Here is a 19267-nt window from a genome sequence, read left to right on the forward strand (position 1 = left end):
CCCATGCACCCGTGAGACCACATCTGCATTCCGAGGCCATCCTGGACACAGAATCCAGATAGAAAAGCCTTGGTACAACCTTCCCATCAATCTAATTACAGTTCTTGACAAGCTGCCACCCAGGTCTACGGATTGGGCCTGCAATCACCATGTCACTAACCCAAATCAGAATTTGAGTTTACAGACTTCTCTCCCAAAACCAAGGCTCACATGCTCTCCAGAGTAGGGTCTCTGGATCCACATCACAGGACTATGCCTGTCATCCCAAAGGAAATTGTGCCCATCACAGTGGACAAAATCTTCGAGATTAGGAGAAACCTGCAATGCCCCTGAGTCCCACGAATATTGTCAGCCGTTCTGGGCGCAAATGTGCTGTCTGAAATGCTCTGATCACTTATATCCAGGCAGACAGCCTCGTCAATGATCCTGAGTCAGAAGATTTAAACTGACATGCCCCTATGACCTCAATGGAACGCTAGATGAGGTTTTCAAGCATCTGTGTTCAGAGGCCTGTTTTGGAATACCAACTTATGATACAAGAGGTGGTCCCTGAGCCACACAACAGAACATCTCCTGTCCCCACAAGGAAAGCGTGTGCTTCGACCTTTGCCAGACCCTCAGGTTAGAAGAATGCTGCATGGCACCTTAGACACCAGCACATTCTAAGATCTCCTTGGTAACAAACCAGCATTGTGGCCCATCTGCAAGAGATTCCATGTCAACTCAAGTCCTTGGTACTTCGCCCCAGAGCCACCAGATAGATATTGCCATGTTCCTCAGCTGCAATGGTCAATGGAGGTGTGCTTTCCAGGCATCCATGTGGGAGTTCTCTGCTACCCAGTCTTTCTACATGGGGGACACTGGAGCAAACAAATGAGACTCCCCCTGTCCAGTAGAAGGAAATCTTGCTGTTTGAACCACCTCACAAGCCTCAGATTGGGAAATCCTCCATGGCCTCTTGACGCCACCCCTCCATTTGTCGCTCATAATAGACACAAACTGCAGTGTGAGCAAACATCTGATTCCACCTTACTCGGGTGCTGGATATCTCGAATAATCCACTGCACATTGGAACTGTCTACCAATTGGCACTGAATTGAACGGTTGCTTGTGTTTCATTTCAATCCTTACCCTACTGATCCCCATGCCCTTTTGATAGGGAATTCTGGAACCACAACGCAGCATTCTGCCTTCCCCATAGAAAGGCAAAGTGCCTGACGAGTCTGCCCAGAAAACCCACATGAGGATCAATCTACTCGGTTCTCGAGGGAACTCTGATTTATAGGCCGCTCTGACCACTAGTGCTGTGTCTGACAGACCCTGAACCCATACCAATCTCAACCACACTGAGAGCGGTGCCCATATCCTAGAACATCATCTCTACCCATCCTTGGTCTTCAGGAACCTGTCCCCTGATCGTTGTTGGAAACCCTGCCAATGGGGGAACCTGAAGCACAATAGGGAACTCCTTTTTCCCCGTGGCAGAAAATCTGGCTGTTGGGATGGGTGTCCAACCCTCAAAGTGGGAACCAGCTGCATGACCAATGAGACCACGCCCAATCCTGAGGGCCTCTTTGGGCACAAACAGGCATTGTGACACTCAGCCTGAGCATGGGTTCAAACAAACTCTCTCAGTAGCACCAGCAGGATCCCTCATTGTAGGCCTGGTATGCACCTATGCGCAAATCCTATCATTTGGTCGGATTTTTCAGGAGCCAAGACCCATAGTCCATCTCTGGAATCCCAGTGTCAGGGCACCCCTAAGATGGAAAACTGCACTCTTCCCTCACCGAATAAGCCACCAAACTATGGAGAGCCACCAGGATACTTAGAGAGGAAATGTCTACCGTGGCCCCATGAGACCACACCTGTATTCCAAGGCCATCCTGCATAAACCATCCAGATAGAAATGCCAGTGCTACCGCATTCCCATCACCCTAATTACAGTTCCTGACGAGCTGCCCTCCAAGTCTATGAATTGGGTCTGTGACCTCCATGACACTAACCCAAACCCGAATTTGTGTTTGCAGATTTCTATCCCAAACCATAGCTGACATGCCCTCCAGGATGGGGTCTCAGGATCCACAACACAGGACTGTGCTGCTATCCCCAAGGAAAAAGGTCCCGTCACAGTTTCCCTAACCTTCCAAATTAGAAGAAACCTGCAAAGCCCCTGTGCCCACTCCAATACTGTAGGCCTCTCTGGATGCAAATGCCCAGTCTAAAACACCCTGATCACTTATATCCAGACAGAAAGCCTCGTCAATGGTCCTGAGAAAGACGATTGAACCTGATATGCCTCTAGGACCTCAATGGAACGTTAGATTAGGTTTTCAGGCATCTGTCCTCCGGGGCATGTTCTGGAATACCAACTTATGATTCAACACTTGTCCCTGAGCCACACAACAGAATATCTCCTGGACCCAGAAGGAAACCGTGCTCTTTGAACTTTGCCAAACACTCAGGGTAGAAGAATCCTGCTCTGCACCTTAGCAACCAACACATTCTAAGATCTCCCTGGTAACAAAGCAGCATTGTGGCCCATCTGCAAGAGTTTCCATGTCAACTCAGGCCTTGGTACTTCGCCCCAGAGCCATCAGAATGATCCTGCCATTTTCCTCATCTACAATGGGCAATGGAGGTGTGCTTTTTAGGCATCCATGCGGGAGAACTTGCTACACAAACTTTCCACATGGGGGACGCTGAGACAAATAAACCAGACTCCAACTGCAGTAGAAGGAAACTTTGCTCTTTGGAGCATCTCACAAGCCTCAGCTTGGGAAATCCTCCATGGTCTCTTGACGCCACACCTCCACTTGTTGGTCATCATAGACACATACTCCACTGTGAGCAAACATCTAATTCCCCCTTACTCAGGTGCTGGATATCTCGAATAAGCCGCTGCACATTGGAACTGCCTTCTGCTTGGCACTGAACTGAACCGTAGCTTGTGTTTACAATTCCATCCTCACCCAACTGGTTCCCAAGCTCTCTTGATAGGGAATTCTGGAACAACAATGCAGCATTCTGCCTTCCCCTTAGAAATAAGAAGTGCCTGGTGATTCTGCCCAGAAACGCGACATGAGGATCAATGTGCTCGGCTCTCGAGGGAACCCCAATTGTAGGCTGCCCTGACCACTAGTGACATACCCTGCGACCCGACCTAGTTTCAGACACCCAGAGAGCGGGCCACATATCTAGCATGTGGGAATGGCCATGGCCCAATTCTGTTATCTCTACCCATCCTTGTTATTCAGGCACCACTCCCCAGACCTTTGATGGAATCCTGCCAATGGGGGAACATGAAGCACAACAGAGAACTCCACCTTCCACATGGCAGGAAACTTGCTGTTGGGATGGACGTCCAACCCTCAAAGTGGGAGCCAGCTGCATTGCCAATGAGACCACGCCCACTCCTGAGGGCCACCCTGGGCACAAATAAGCATTGTGACTCTCAGCCTGAGCATGCTTTCAAAAGCCCTCTCAGTTGTCCCACCAGGATCCTGCATTGCAGGCCTGGTACGCCCCTAAGCCCAAATCCTAACACTGGTGGGATTTTCCAGGCGCACAGACTCAGACCCTTCTCTGGAATCCCTGTAACGGGTCACCCCTAAGATGGAAAACTGCACTCTTCCCTCACCGAAAAAGCCACCAAACTATGGAGAGCCACCAGGATCCTTAGATGGGAAATGTCTCCCATGGACACATTAGACCACACCTGCATTCCAAGGCCATCCTGGACACACAATCAACATAGAAAAGCCTGTGCTACCACCTTCCCATCATCCTAATTACAGTTTCTGACGAGCTGCTCTCCAAGTCTATGCATTGGGCCTTGATCACCAGGCCACTAACCCTAATCTGAATTTGTGTTTACAGACTTCTCTCCCAAAACCATGGCTCACATGCACCCCATGATAGGTTCTCTGGAGCCAAACCACAGGACTGTGCCTGCCATCCCCAAGGAAATGGTTTCCATCACAGTTGCCCAAACCTTCCAGATTAGGAGAAACCTGCACGGCCTCTGACCCACCCCAATATTGTCGGCAGTGCTGGACACAAATGCCCAGTCTGAAACACCCTGATCACTTACATCCATGCAGTCAGCCAAATCAATGGTCCTGAGTCAAAAGATTGAACATGACATTCCCCTAGGACCTCGCTGGAATCCTAGATTAGGTTTTCAGACATTGGTCCTTAGAGGCCTGTTCTGGAATACTAACTTATGAAACAACATGTGGTCCCTGAACCACGCAACATAACATCTCCTGTCCCCAGAAGGAAACTGTGCTCTTCGACCTTTGCCAAACCCTCAGGGTAGGAGAATCCTGCACGACACCTTAGACACCAGCACATTCTAAGATCTCTCTGGTTATGCACCAGCACTGGGGCCCATCTGCAAGAGATTCCATGTCAACTCAACGTCTTGGTACTTCGCCCCAGAGCCATAAGAATGATTCTGCAAATGCTCCTGAACTGCAATGGTCAATGGAGATGTGCTTTCCAGGCATCCATGTGGGTGAGCTCTGCGACCCACACTTTCAAGATGGGGATACTGGAGCAAACAAACCACACTCCACCTGTCCAACAGAAGGAAATCTTGCTGTTTGGAGCATCTAACAAGACTTTGCGTGGGAAATCCTACATGGCCTCATGACGCCACCACTCCATGAGTGGGTCATCATAGACACAAACTCCAGTGTGAACAAACAACTGACATCCGCCCTTACTCAGGTGCTGGATATCTCGAATCAGCCACTGCACATTGGAAATGCCTTCCGCTTGGCAGTAAATTGAACCGTAGCTTGCATTTACAATTCCATCCTCACCCTACTGGTCCCCAAGCCCTCTTGATGAGGAATTCTGGAGCCACAATGCAGCATTCTGCTTTCCCCATAGAAAGAAGAAGTGTCTGGTGAATTTGCCCAGAAAGCCCACATGAGAATCAATCTTCGGCCATCAAGGGAACCCCAATTTATAGGCTGCCCTGGCCACTAGTGCTGTGTCTGACACAGCCTGAGCCCCGACCTAGTGTCAGCCACCCAGAGAGCAGGCCCCATATCCAGCATGTGAGACAGGAAGTGGCACAAGTCCGTCATCTCTACCCATCCTTGGTATTCAGGCACCTGCCCATAGATTTTGCTGTAATCCCTGCCAATGGGGGAACCAGAAGCATAATAGAGAACTCCTACTTCCAAATGGCAGGAAACCTGGCTGTTGGGATGTGTGTCCAACCTTCAAAGACAGAGCTCGCTGCATGTCCATTGTGACCAAGCCCTCAGCTGATGATCTGCCCAAACAAGCATTGTGACTCAGCCTGAGCATGCTTTCCAACATCCCCTCTCAGTTGCACCACCAGGATCCAGCATTGAATGCCTGCTACACCCTTATGCCCAAATTATAACCCTTGGTATGATTTCCATGGCACCCAGACCCAGAACCTGTCTCTGAACCCCTATTGTGGGGCACCACTTAGAAGGAGTACAGCACTCTTCCCTTCCCCCGAAAAAGCCACCAAACTATGGGCAGCTTCCAGGATCCTTAGAGAGGAAATATCTCCCATGGACCCAGGAGACCACACCTGAATTCCTAGACCATCCTGGACAAACAATCCAGATAGAAAAGCCTATACCACCACCTTCCCGTCACCCTAATTACAGTTCCTGATGAGCTGACCTCCAGTTGGAGGCATTGGACCTGCGATCACCTAGCCACTAACCCTAACACAAACTTGTGTTTGCAGACTTCTCTGACAATACCATGGCTCACATGTCCTCCAGGATGGGGTCTTTAGAGCCACACCACAGTACTGTGCCTGCCATCCCCCAGGATTCTGTGCCCATCACAGTCGCCCAAACCTTCCAGATTAGGAGAAACCTAAGGAGCATGAGACCACCCCAATATTGGCAGTCGTTCTGTATGCAAATGCACAGTCTGAAAAAAACTGATCACCTACATCCAGGCAGACACCCAACTCAATGGTTCGGAGTCAGAATACTGAGCCATACATGCCCCTAGGACCACATTTGAAACCTATATTAGGTTTTCAGGCATCTGTCCTCAGAGGCCTGTTCTGCAATACCAACATATGATACAACATATGGTCCCTGAGCCACACAACAAAACATCTGCTTCCCCAGAGGGATACCGTGCATTTCGACCTTTGCCAAACCTTCAGATTTGGAGAATCCTGCACGTAACCTTAGCTACCAGCACAATCTAAGTTCTCCCTGGTAACAAACCAGCTTTGTGACACATCTGGAATAGATTTCATGTCAACTCACGGCCTTGGTACTTCGCCCCAGAGCCACCAGAAGGAACCTGCCATGTTCCTCAGCTGCAATGGTCAATGGAGGTGTGCTTTCCAGGCATCCATGCGGGAGAGCTCTGCTACCCAAACATTCCACATGGTGAACCCTGGAGCAAACAAACCAGGCTCCACCTTTTCTGTAGAAAGAAACCTTGCTGTTTGGAGCATCTCACAAGACTCAGCATGGACAATCCTCCATGGAATCTTGATGCCACCCCTCCATTTGACGGTCTTCATACACACAAACTCCAGTGTGAGCAAACATCTGATATCAGCCCTAACTCGGGTGCTGAATATCTTGAATAAGCCACTGCACATTGGAACTGCCATCTGCTTGGCAGGGAATTGAACCGTGGCCTGTGTTTGCAATTCCATCATCACCCTACTGGTCCCCGCTGGTGAAAGGGAATTCTGGAGCCACAACCCACCATTCTGCCTTCACCATAGTAAAATGTAGTGCCTGGTGAGTCTGCCCAGGTACCCCAATTGAGTATCAATCTGCTCGGCCCTCGAAGGTACCCCGATTTATAGAATGCGCTGGGCACTAGAGCTGTGACTTGGAGAGGCTGAGCCCCAACCTAGTGTCAGCGATGAAGAGAGCGGGCCACATATCCAGCATGTGAGACCAGCCATGACCCAAGTCCATCAGCTCTACCCATCCTTGGTATTCAGGCATCTTTCCACAGACCTTTGCTGGAATCCTTGACAATAGGGGAACCTAAAGCAGAATAGATAACTCCTCCTTCACCATGGCAGGAATCCTGGAAGTTGGGATGGTTGTCCAATCCTCAAAGTGGGAGCAAACTGCATAGCCAATGAGACCAAGCCCACTCCTGAGGCCCACCCTGGGCAAAAACAGGCATTGTGACCCTCAGCCTGAGCATGCTTTCAAACAAGCCCTCTCAGTTTCATCACCAGGATCCCTCACTGCAGGTCTCATACGCCCCTAGGCACAAATCCTAATCCTTGGTGGGATTTTCCAGGTGCCCAGACCCAGAACTCTCTAGAATCCCTGTTTTGGGGCACCTATAAGTTGGAAAACAGCACAATTCCCTTCCCTGAAAAAGCCACCAAACTATAGGGAGTCGCCAGGATCCTTAGAGAGGATAAATCTCCCATGGACCCATGAGAACACAGCTGCATTCTGAGGCCATCCGGCACACACAATCCAGATAGAAAAGCCTGTGCTACTGCCTTCCAGTCACTCTAATTACAGTTCATGATGAGCTGCCCTCCAGGTCTTGCCTTTGGTCCGGCAATCATCTTGCCACTAATCCTTACCCGAATTTGTGTTTGCAGACTTCTCTCCTAAAACCATGGCTCACATGCCCTCTAGGATGGGGACTCTGGAGCAACACCACAGGACTGTGACTGTCATCCCCAAGGAAACTGTGCCCGTCACAGTTGCCCAAACCTTCCAGATTAAGCGAAACTTGCAAGGCCCTTGAGCCCACCCCCATATTGGCGTCCACTCAGGACCTAAATGCACAGTGTGAAACACCCTGATCACCTACATCCAGTCAGACAGCCAAGTAAATGGTCCTGAGTCAGAAGATTGAACCTGAAATGCCCCTAGTACCCCATTGGAACCCTAGATTAGGTTTTCAGGCATCTATCCTCAGGGGCATGTTCTGGAATACCAACTTATGATACAACAGGTGGTCCCTGAGCCACACAACAGAACACCTCTAGTCCCAAGAAGGAAACCATGCTCTTCGAACTGTGACAAACCCTCAATGTCGGAGAATCCTGCCAGGCACCTAAGCTGCCAGGACATTCTAAGACTCCCTGGTAACAATCCAGCATTGTGACCCATCTGCAAGAGAGTTCATGTCAACTCCAGGCTTTGGTCTTTCGCCCCAAAGCCACTAGAACGAACATGCCTTGTTCCTCACCTGCAATGTCAATGGAGGTGTGCTTTCCAGGCATCCATGCAGGTGAGCTCTGCTACCCAACTTTCCGCATGGCGGACCCCGGAGCAAAAATAAATAAATAAATAAATAAATAATAAAAAAATAAAAAACAGGCTCGACCTGTTCAGTAGAAGGAAACCTTGTTGTTTGGAGCATCTCACAATCCTCTGCATGGGAAATCCTCCATGGACTCTTGACGCCACCCCTCGATTAGTAGGTCATCATAGACACAAACTCCAGTGTGAGGAAACTTCTTACAGCCACCCTTACTCAGGTGCTGGATATCTCGAAACAGCCGCTGCACATTGAAAATGCCTTCCGCTTGGCAGTAAATTGAACCGTAGCTTGTGTTTACAATTCCATCCTCACTCTACTGGTGGCCAAGCCGTCTTGTTGAGGATTTCCAGAACCACAAGGCAGCATTCTGCCTTCCCCATTGAATGAAGTAGTGCCTGGTGAGTCTGCCCAGAAACCCCACATGAGAATCAATCTTCAGCCCTCAAGGGAACCCCGATTTATAGGCTTCCCTGGCCACTAGTGCTGTGTCTGAAACAGGCTGAGCCCCAACCTAGTGTCAGCCACCCAGAGAGTGGGCCCCATATCCAGCATGTGAGACTGGCCATGTCCCAAGTCCATCATCTCTACCCATCCTTGGTATTAAGCACCTGTACATAGACGTTTGCTGGAATCTCTGCCAATGAGGGAACCGGAAGCATAATAGAGAACTCCTCGTTCCCCATTGGCAGGAAATCTGGCTGTTGGGATGAGTGTCCAACCCTCAGAGTTGGAGCTAGCTGCACGTCCAATGAGACCACGCCTATGACTGAGGACCTTCCCTGGGCACAAACAAGCATTGTGACCCTCAGTCTGAGCATGCTTTCCAACATCTCCTCTCAGTTGCACCACCAGGATAATGCATTGAAAGACTGCTATGCCCCTACAACCAAATTCTAACACTTGGAGTGATTTCTGAGGTGCTAAGACCTAGAGTCCATCTCTGGAATCCCTGTTTGGGGCACCCCTTAGATGTAATACACCACTCTTCACTTACCCGAAAAAGCCACCAAAGTATGGGGAGCAACCAGGATCCTTAGAAAGCAAAAATCTCCCATGGACCCAGGCAACCACACCTGCATTCTGATGCCACCCTGGAAAAACAATCCAGCTAGAAAAGCCTGTACTACCGCCTTCGAGTCACCCTAATTTCATTTCCTTACAAGCTGCCCTCCATGTGTAGGCATTGGGTCTGCAATCACCTAGTCACTAAACCCAACCTGAACTTGTGTTTGGAGACTTCTCTAACAATACCATGGCTCACATGCCCTCCAGGATGGGGTCTCTAGAGCCACACCACAGGACTGTGCCTGCCATCCCCAAGGAAACTGTGGCCATCACAGTTGCCCAAACATTCCAAATTAGGAGAAACATGAAGTCTCTGAGACCATCCCAATATTGGTGGCCACTCCGGGTGCAAATGCAGTCTGAAACAACCTGATCACCTACATCCAGGCAGACAGCCAAGTCAATTGTTCGAAGTCAGAAGATTGAACCATACATGCCCCTAGGACCAAAATAGAACCCTAGCTTAGGTTTTCAGGATTCAGTCCTCAAAGGCTTGTTCTGGAATACCAACTTATAATACAACATGTGGTTCCTGAGACACACAAGAAAACACCTCCTGTCTCCAGAAGGAAACTGTGCTCTACGATCTGTGCCAAACTCTCAGGATAGGAGAATCTTGCTGGCACCTTAGCCACCAGCACATTCTAAGATCTCCATGGCAACAATCCAGCAATTTGGCCGATCTGTAAAAGATTTCATGTAACCTCAAGGCCTTGGTACTTTGCCGCAGAGCCACCAGAATGAATCTGCCATGTTCCTCAGCTGCAAAGGTCAATGGACCTGTGCTTTCCAGGCATCCATGCTCTGCTCTGCTACACAAATTTTCCACAGATGGACACTAGATTTAATAAACCAGGGTCCACCTGCCCAGTACAAGGAAACCTTGCTGTTTGGAGCATCTCACAAGCCTCAGCGTGGGGTATCATCCATGGATTCTTGACATCACCCCTACATTTATTGGTCATCATAGATACAAACTTCAGTGTGAACAAACATCTGACATCCTCCCTTACTCAGGGGCTAGATATCTCAAATCAGCCGCTGCACATTGGAACTGCCTTCTGCTTGGCACTGAATTTAACTCTCACTTATGTTTACAGTTCCATCCTCACCCTACTGGTCCCCAGACCCTCTTGATGAGGAATTCTGGAGCCACAACAGAGCATTCTGCCTTCCCCTTAGAAAGAAGAAGTGCCTGGTGAGTCTGCCCAGAAACCCCACATGGGGATCAATCTGCTAGGTCCTCGAAGGGATACCGATTCATAGTCTGCCCTGGCCACTAGTGTTGTGTCTGTCAGAGACTGAGCCCCAACCTAGTGTCAGCCACCCTTAAAGTGGGCCTCATATCCAGCATTTTAAACCGGCCATGGCCCAAATCTGTCATCTCACCCAACCTTGTTATTCAGGCACCTGTCCCCAGAACTTTGTGGGAATCCCTGCCAATGGAGGAACCTGATGCAGAATAGAGAACTCCTTCCCCATGGCAGGAAATCTGGCTGTTGGGATGTGTGTCCGATCCTCAAAGTGGGTGCCAGATGCATGGCCAATGAGGCCACGACCACTCCTGAGGGATGCCATGGGCATAAACTGGCATTGTGACCATCAGCCTGGGCATGCTTTCAAAGAAGCACTCTCAGTGGCAACACCATAATCCCGCATTGCAGGCCTGGTATGCCCCTAGGCCCAAATCCTAACACTTGGTGGGATTTTCCAGGGGCTCAGACCCAGAGCCCGTCTATGGAATCCCTGTATTGGGGCACCCCTAAGATGGAAAACAGCACTCTTCCCTTCCCCGACAAAGCCACCAAACTATGGGGAACCACCAGGCTCCATAGAGAGGAAAAATCTCCCATGGAGCCATGAGAACACCACTGCATTCTGAGGCCATCCTGGACACACATCCTGGACATCCAGATAGAAAAGCCTGTGCTACCAACTTCGAGTCACCTAATTACAGTTCCCAATGAGCTGCTGTCCAGGTCTATACATTGGGGCTGCGATCACATTGCAACTAACCTTAATCTGAATTTGTGTTTTTGCATACTTCTCTCACAAAACCATGGCTCTCATGCCCTCCAGGATGGCGTCTCCAGAGCCATACCACAGGACCGCGCCTGCCATTCTCAAGGTAACTGGGCCAGTAACAGTTGCCCAAACCTTCCAGATTAGGTGAAACCTGCAAGGCCCCTGAGCCTACTCCAATATTGGTGTCTGCTCTGGATGCAAATGTGCAGTCTGAAACACCCTGATCACCTACATATTGGCAGACAGCCATGTCATGGTCCTGAGTCAGAAGATTGAACCTGACATGCCCCTAGATCCCCATTGGAACCCTAGATTAGTTTTTCAGACATCTGTCCTGAGGGGCCTGTTCTGGAATACCAACTTAGGATAAAATATGTGGTTCTTGAGCCACACAACAGAATTTCTCCAGTCCCCAGAAGGAAACCGTGCATTTCGACCTGTGCCAAACCTTCCAGTTTAGAGAATCCTGCACGGAACTATAGCTCCCAGCATCATCTTAGATATCCCTGATATCAAACCAGCATTTTGACCCATCTGCAAGAGATTCCATGTCAACTCAAGGCCTTGTTCCTTCACCCCAGAGCCACCATAAGGAACCTGCCATGTTCCTCAGCTGCAGTTGTCAATGTAGGTGTGCTTTTCAGGGATCCATGTGGGAGAGATCTTCTCCCCAAACTTTCCCAATGGGGGACCCTGGAGCAAACAAACCAGCCTCCACCTGTTCTGTAGAAGGCAAACATGCTGCTTGGAGCATCTCACAAGCCTCAGCGTGGGAAATCGTCCATGGACTCTTGATGCCACCCCTCCATTTTTTGGTCTTCATACACAAACTTCAGTGTGAGCAAACATCATTCATCTGCCCTTACACAGGTGCTGGATATCTCGTTCATTGGCCGTCATAGATACAAGCTCCAGCATAAGCAGACATCTGACCTCAACCATACTCAGGTGCTGGAGATCTCGAAAAAACTGCTGCACATTGGAACAGCCATGTGCTCAGCACTGAGCTTAAATGTAGCTTATCTATTCAGACTTCTGTCCTCACACTCCTCACCTATAAGCCCTTTGTATTGGGAAGTTGGGACCCACAATGCAGCCTTCTGCCTGCCCACCAGAAAGAAGAAGTGCCCTATGGGTCTCCACAGAAAATCCACATGACGATCCACCTGCACGGCCCTCTATGGCACCCCAATATAATAGGTCACTCTGTGCACTAATGTTCTGTCTGACACAGCCCGAGCCCTGACCTCCTGGCATCCACACAGATAGCGGGCCCCATATCCTACAGGTGTGACCTGCCTTGACCTGAGTCTTTCATCTTGAACCAACCTGGGCATTCAGGTTCCTGTTCCAGAACATAGCACGAATTCCTGTTCATGGGGTACCCTGAAGCACAAAAGGGTACTCCTCTTTCCCCATGGCAGGAAAACTGAATGTTGAGATGGTTGTCCAACCCTTAGATTGGGATCCAGGTGCATGGAACAAGAGACAGCGCCCACACAGAATGGGCAGCTTGGCACAAACAGGCATTGTGATCCTCAACCTGAGACCCATTTCCAACAATCCCCAGTGGGAGCTGAACCAGGACCTCAGATAGAGGACCTGTAAGGCCCCTAGGACCGAATCCTAAGCCTAGGTGGGATTACCCAGGCACCAGGACCCAGAAACCATCTCTGGAATTCACGTTTTGACAGGAACCCTGACATGGTAAAATGCGGTCTCCCCTTCCGCCAGTAAGACACCAAACTCTTGGGTGCCGGGCAGAATCCCCAGATAGGAAGAAACTCCCCTGGACACATGAGGACACCCCTCCATGCCATGGCCATCCTAGACACAATCCAGACAGAAAAGACTGCTCCTGCTTCCCAGCCACCCGAATTTCAAATCCCGAGGAACTGTCCTCAGGGTCTGCAGATCGGGCCTGTCATCATGTCGCCCCTAACTTTTACCAGATTTTGTGTCTGATGATTTTGGTCCCAGAGCCCTGAACCACATGCCTTCTAGGATGGGGCCTCCAGAACCATAGCACATCACTGGGCCTGCTCTCCAGAGGAAACTATTCCCGTCTAAGTTGCCCAAACCCTCCAGAATAGGAGAAAACTGCAAAGACCCTGAGCCCACCCCAATTTCATAGGCTGCTCTTGAAAGAAATGTACAATCTGTCTCAGCCTCAGCACCTACCTCCGGGAAGACACGCAGGTCAATGGCGCTGAGTCCGAAGATTGAATCTGCCATGCCCCTAGGAAGTAATCAGAACCATAGCTTAGGTTTTCAGGCCTCTGTCCCTAGAGGGTTCTTCTGGAAAACCAATATGTTTCAACCTGTGGTCCGTGAGACATACAAGAGAACCCCTACTGTCCCGAGAAGGAAAACCTTCTCCTGGGAACTGGGTCTAACCCTTAGGATAGGAGAATCCTGCATGGACCCACGGCCTCCACCATATTCTAATGTCTCCCTGAATATGAAGCAGCATTGGGACACTTTAGACTGAGAACTTCCGTCAACTCAGATAACTTGGAACTTGGAACCAGAAACAGCAGATCAAGCCTGCCCTGTTCCTCGGCTGTAATGGTAACCCGAGGTGGGCTTCCCAGGCCTCCATTTAGAGAGCTCTGCTATTGAATCTAAGCGGACTACCCCTGTCCCACAGTAGGACGCCTTGCTGTTTGGAGCAGCTCACAAGCTCCAGCTTGGGAAAACCTCTAAGGCTTCTTGAGAAAACCCCACCAATCTTTGACCTTCATGGATACAAACTCCAGCGTGAGCAGAAATCTGACCATCACGCATACTCAGGTGCTGGAGATGTCAAAAAAACCACTGCACATTGGAACGACCATGTGCTCAGCACTGAGCTTAACCATAGCTTGTGTTATCAGACATCTATCCTCACACTTCTTACCTGCAAGTCCTCCATATTGGGAATACTGGAGCTTCAAAGCAGTCTTCTGCCTGCCTACCAGAAAGAAGAATTGCCCTAAGGGTCTGCGCAGAAACCCCACATGAGAATCCAGGTGCACATCTCTCAATGGCACTCCATTATCATAGGCCACCCTCTGCACGAATGCTCTGTCTGGCACAGCTCGAGCCCCGACCTCCTGTCAGCCACCCAGACAGCAGACCCCATATCATGCAGGTGGGTCCTGTCTTGGCCCGAGAACGTCTTCTCAACTGATCTGGGTATTCAGGCACCTGTCGCAGAACATAGAACAAATTCCTGCCCATGGGTGACCCAGAACCACAAAAGAGTACTTCTCCTTCTCCATGGCAGGAAAACTGAATGTTGAGATGGCTGGCCAACCCTCAGAGTGGGAGCCAAATGCATGGCCCATGAGACCGCACCCACCCCGTATGGGCTTCTAGGCACAGACAGGCATTTTGACCCTTAGCCTGAGACCCCTTTCCAACAATCCCCCACGGGAGCTGGACCAGGAGCCAATAGAGTGGGCTTGTCATGCCCCTAGGCCCAAATCGTAAGCCTTAGTGGGTTATTCAGGTGCCCGTACCCAGAACCAATCTCCGGAATGCCTGTTTGGACAGGACGCCTGAGATGGAATACCGTGCTCTCCCCTTCCCCCTGAAAGACACCACACTCTTGGGTGCCGGGAGGAATCCCCAGAGAGTTAGAATCTCCCATGGAACCATGAGGCCACCCCTCCATACCATGGCCATCCTAAACACACAATCCAGACAGAAAAGCCTGTGCTCCTACCTCCCAGCCTTCCGAATTTCAAATCCATAAAAGCTGCCCTCAGGGTCTGAAGATAGGGCCTGCCATCACCTTACCCCTAACTCTTACCCAATTTTGTGTCTGAGGACTTTGGTCCCAAATCCCTGACCCACATGCCCTCCAGGATGGGGCCTCCAGAACCACATCACATCACATCACTGGGCCTGCTCTTCCAAGGAAACTCTGCCTGTCTCAGTTTCCCAAGCCCTCCAGATTAGCAGAAACCTCCAAGGCCCCTAAGCCCACCCCAATTCCATAGGCCTCTCTGGAAAAACACACAGTCTGACACAGTCTCAGAACATACCTCCAGGAAGACACACAAGTCAATGGGAATGGATAAATGCCCTAAGGCCATGGTGGGTCCAAGGTGCTGGGTGTGCGGCCAGCTGTCTCAGTGTCTGTCGGAAGGTCTGGACTCAGTCTATGTAAGACAGAGCATTAGTGTTTAGGGTAGCCTATGCAATTGGGGTGTTGTTGAGGGCCGAGCAGGTTGATCCTCATTTTGGGTTTCTGGGCAACGCCATAGACAATGTATTTCTTTCGGTGGGAAGGCAGAGTGCTTTGTTTTGGCCCCAGTATTCCCAATCAGGAGGGCTTGTGTGCCAGGAGTGTGAGGATGGAAGTCTGAAAACACAAGCTAGGGTGAGGTTTGGGGCCAAGGGCATGACAGGCCCACTCTGCAGACGCTGAATCGGGATCTCCTGCATCTGAAGTCAGGGTGAGGATCAAACGTTGGCTGAGGCTGGAGATTATGTCCATGATGGCCCCTTCATGAAGCGGGGGCCTCATGAGGCTAAGGTTTTCCCACGCTGAGTTTGTGAGTTGCTCCAAACCACAAGGTTTCCTTCTGTGGGACAGTTGAATCCTATTGGATCTCTCCAAGACGTCCCATATGGAAGGACTGGAGAGCAGGGTTCGAAGGATGGATGCCTGTACAGCATACCTCGCATTCCCATTGGCTCTTTGCAACAAAACATGTTTGAACTACTGGCTCTGGGGCGAGCTACCCAGGGGGCTGAGTTGAAATGGACTCTCCTGAGGATGGGTCATATTGTGGATTTGTGTCCATGGGACCTTGGAATGTGCTGGGCCCTGTAGAAATCACCTACCTGAAGGGTTTGATATAGATCCAGTAAGAAAGATCCCTATGTGGAGACAAGAGAGGTTCTGTTGGGTGCCTCATAAAATCCCCAGATGCTGGTCTTTGAAACGAGTCCTCTGAGGAGACACCTGGAAACCAAAACCAGGGTTCAGATTAGGGCCTAGGGGCCTGTCTGTTTCAATCTTCTGTCTCTGGGGATACTGTCTGAGTGTCTAAGATGAGATAGTTGCTCAGCTAGTGTCAGAGTGCCCCTCTTAGTCCAGGGAAGCCTACACTACCGGGATGGCCTCGGCGTCCTTCGAGATTTCTCTTAATCTGTAGGGTTGTGGCCAATGGATTGGGCACAGTTTCCTTGGAGAGGACAGGCAAACTCCTTTGGTGTGGCTCCATAGGCCCTAGCCTGGAAGGTGTGTGGATCTGTGCCATGGGCATAGAAGTCTGAAAACACAAATTCGCCTTAGGTGTGGTGCAGAGGGTATGGCAGGCCGTATCTACAGACCATTAGGGGAGCTCCTCACCTTGTGAAAGAAGGGCAAGTGGGAGGCAGTCCCTCAGGCTTTTGTCTCTGGATGTTGCGTTCTGGATAGCCGTGGATTATTGGGTGGCCTCAGAGGCTATAGACGAGTCTCCCTCTCTGGGTATTTGGCCCAGCTCCCAAGAGTTTGGGGTCATTTTGTGGGAAGGTTGGAGTCCTGTTGTCTGGCTCAGGTGTCTCTCCAAGAGAGGGATTCCAGAGCAAAGCCCCAGGTACGGGTGACTGGAAAACTCGAACTCTGGTGAGGACTGGGAGCATAGGGGCATAGCAAGCCCCATATGTGGGCTCTTGGTTCTGGCCCTGAGAGGCCTTACTTCGACATGGTGCTCAGGCTGAGGGTCACAATGCAAGTTTGTGCCCAAGTCGGCACTTAAGTTTGGGTGTGGCCTCAGGGGCTATGAAGGTTTCTCCTACACTGAAGGTGTGACTCCATGCCAACAACAAGCTTTCCAGCCATGGGGGAGGAGGAGTTCTGATTTGTTCTTCAGGTACTCACCTGTGTGGGGATTTGACATAATGTCTAGGTTCAGATGTCTGAAAACCCAGGTTGGGAAGAGATGACCGCCTAAGGCCTAGGGTCCGCTCTGGTTCAATCTGCTACTCTGGGGACATCTGTCTAGGGTGTAAGTGGAGGTAGTTGCTCAGCCTGTGTCAAATCGCTGAGGGTCAAAAAGTGTGTTTCTGTCCAAAGCGGCCCTCAACATGGCTGGGGCCTCATCGGCCATGCTGGTTTCTCCTATACTGATCGTTGGATAACATGCGAACCAAAGGTTCTGGGCATGGGGAAGGAGGAATTCTGATTTCTACATCACGTTCACTGCTAGGCAGTGATTGGAGATAAGGTCTAAGTTCTGAAGCCCAAAAACCGAGGTTGGGAAGAGATGATGATTTAAGTCTCTGGCGGGTCCTATATGCTCATTGTGCGGCCAGCTGTCTGGATGCCAGTCAGGATGTCTGAGCTCAGGCTGTGTCAGACAGGGCATTAGTGCCCAAGGTAGACTGTATTATTGGGGAACAGTCAAGTGGCGTGCAGGTTGATTCTCATTTGGGATTTCTGTGTAGTCCCATAGGGTAATGTTTTTCTTCTGGAGGGCAGGCACAATGATGCATTGGGGCTCCCAAATTTCGAAACTGGAGGGCTTGTGGGCCAGGAGTGTGAGGACAGAAGTCTGAGAACACAAGCTAGGCTTAGGTTTCGGTGCGAGGACACGGCAGGCACACTCTGAAGAGCTGAATCAAGATCCCGTGCTTCTGAAGTCAGGCGAGGATCAGCCGTTGGCTCAGGTTGGTGTTTCTGCCCATGATCCATCCGCCTTCATGAAGATTGGGTGCATCATGTGGCCTAGGAAGTTTTCCCATGACTGTGAGATGCTCCATGCACAAGGATTCCTTTTGCAGGACAGTCGTGACCTGTTGGATGGCTACAGGATGTCCATTAAGGAATGACACCAGAGCAGGGTTCTTAGGATGGATGCCTGAAAAGCCCGCCTGGCATTTTAATTGTCTCCTAGAGTCAAGGCCAGTTCGATCTGCTGGCTCTGGGGGAGCAACCGAGGGGGCTGAGTTAAAATGGTCTCTCCTGAGGATGGGTCATAATGTGGGATTTTGTCCATGGAGACATTGGAATCGGGTGGTGGCTCCGGTGACCTAAAGTTTTCTCCTAACGGGAGGTTTTGACACAGCTCCATAGAGCAAAGTTTCCATGTGGAGACGAGATTTGTTTTGACTGGTACCTCTGGAAACCCTGATATGCTGGTATTGGAATCCAGGCCTCTGAGGAGAGATGCCTGGAAACAAAAGCAATGGATCTGATTAGGGCCTAGGTGCTTGTCCCGTTCAATCTTCCTCTCTGGGCATATCTGTCTACAGGTCTGAATGGAGGTAGTGGCTCAGCTTGTGTCAGATCGCCCCTGTTTGTCCTGGACGTCCTACACTATTGGGATGACCTCAGGAACATTGTGGGTTTCTCCTAATCTGTAGGGTTGTGTCCAAAGGGATGAGCAGAATTCCCTTGAAGAGGCCAGGCACAGTCCTGAGTTGTGGCTATAGGGGCCCCAGAATTGAGGGTGTGTGTGCCAGGATAGTGAGGACAGAAGCCTGAAAACATAAACTCGGCTTAGGTTTGAGGACATAGGTATGGCAGGCTTGATCTACAGACCATGAGGAGAAATTTTTGGGCTATGAAGAAAGGGCGAGTGTGAGGCGATTTTTCAGGCTTTTGTCTCCGGATTTTGTGTCAACAGTGACTGTGGAATGTCGGGCTGGCCTCATCGGCCAGAGATGAGTTTTTCTCTCTAGGGATTTGGCCTGATTCCAAGTATTTGGGGTCATTCTTTGGATGGTAGGTGTTCTTTCTCTCTCTCTCTCTCTCTCTCTCTCTCTCTCTCTTTTAACCTCATGTGTCCCACCAAAGAGGGAATCCAGAAAAAAGCGCTGAGTAGGGGTGACTAGACTTCTCGAGCTCTGGTTAAGATTGGGGGACTAGGGGAATGGCAAGCCCCATATGTGTGCTCTTGGTCCATCCCCTGAGAGG

The sequence above is a fragment of the Neovison vison genome, chromosome 3 (assembly GCF_020171115.1).
Source record: "Neovison vison isolate M4711 chromosome 3, ASM_NN_V1, whole genome shotgun sequence".
Lineage (NCBI taxonomy): Eukaryota > Metazoa > Chordata > Mammalia > Carnivora > Mustelidae > Neogale > Neogale vison.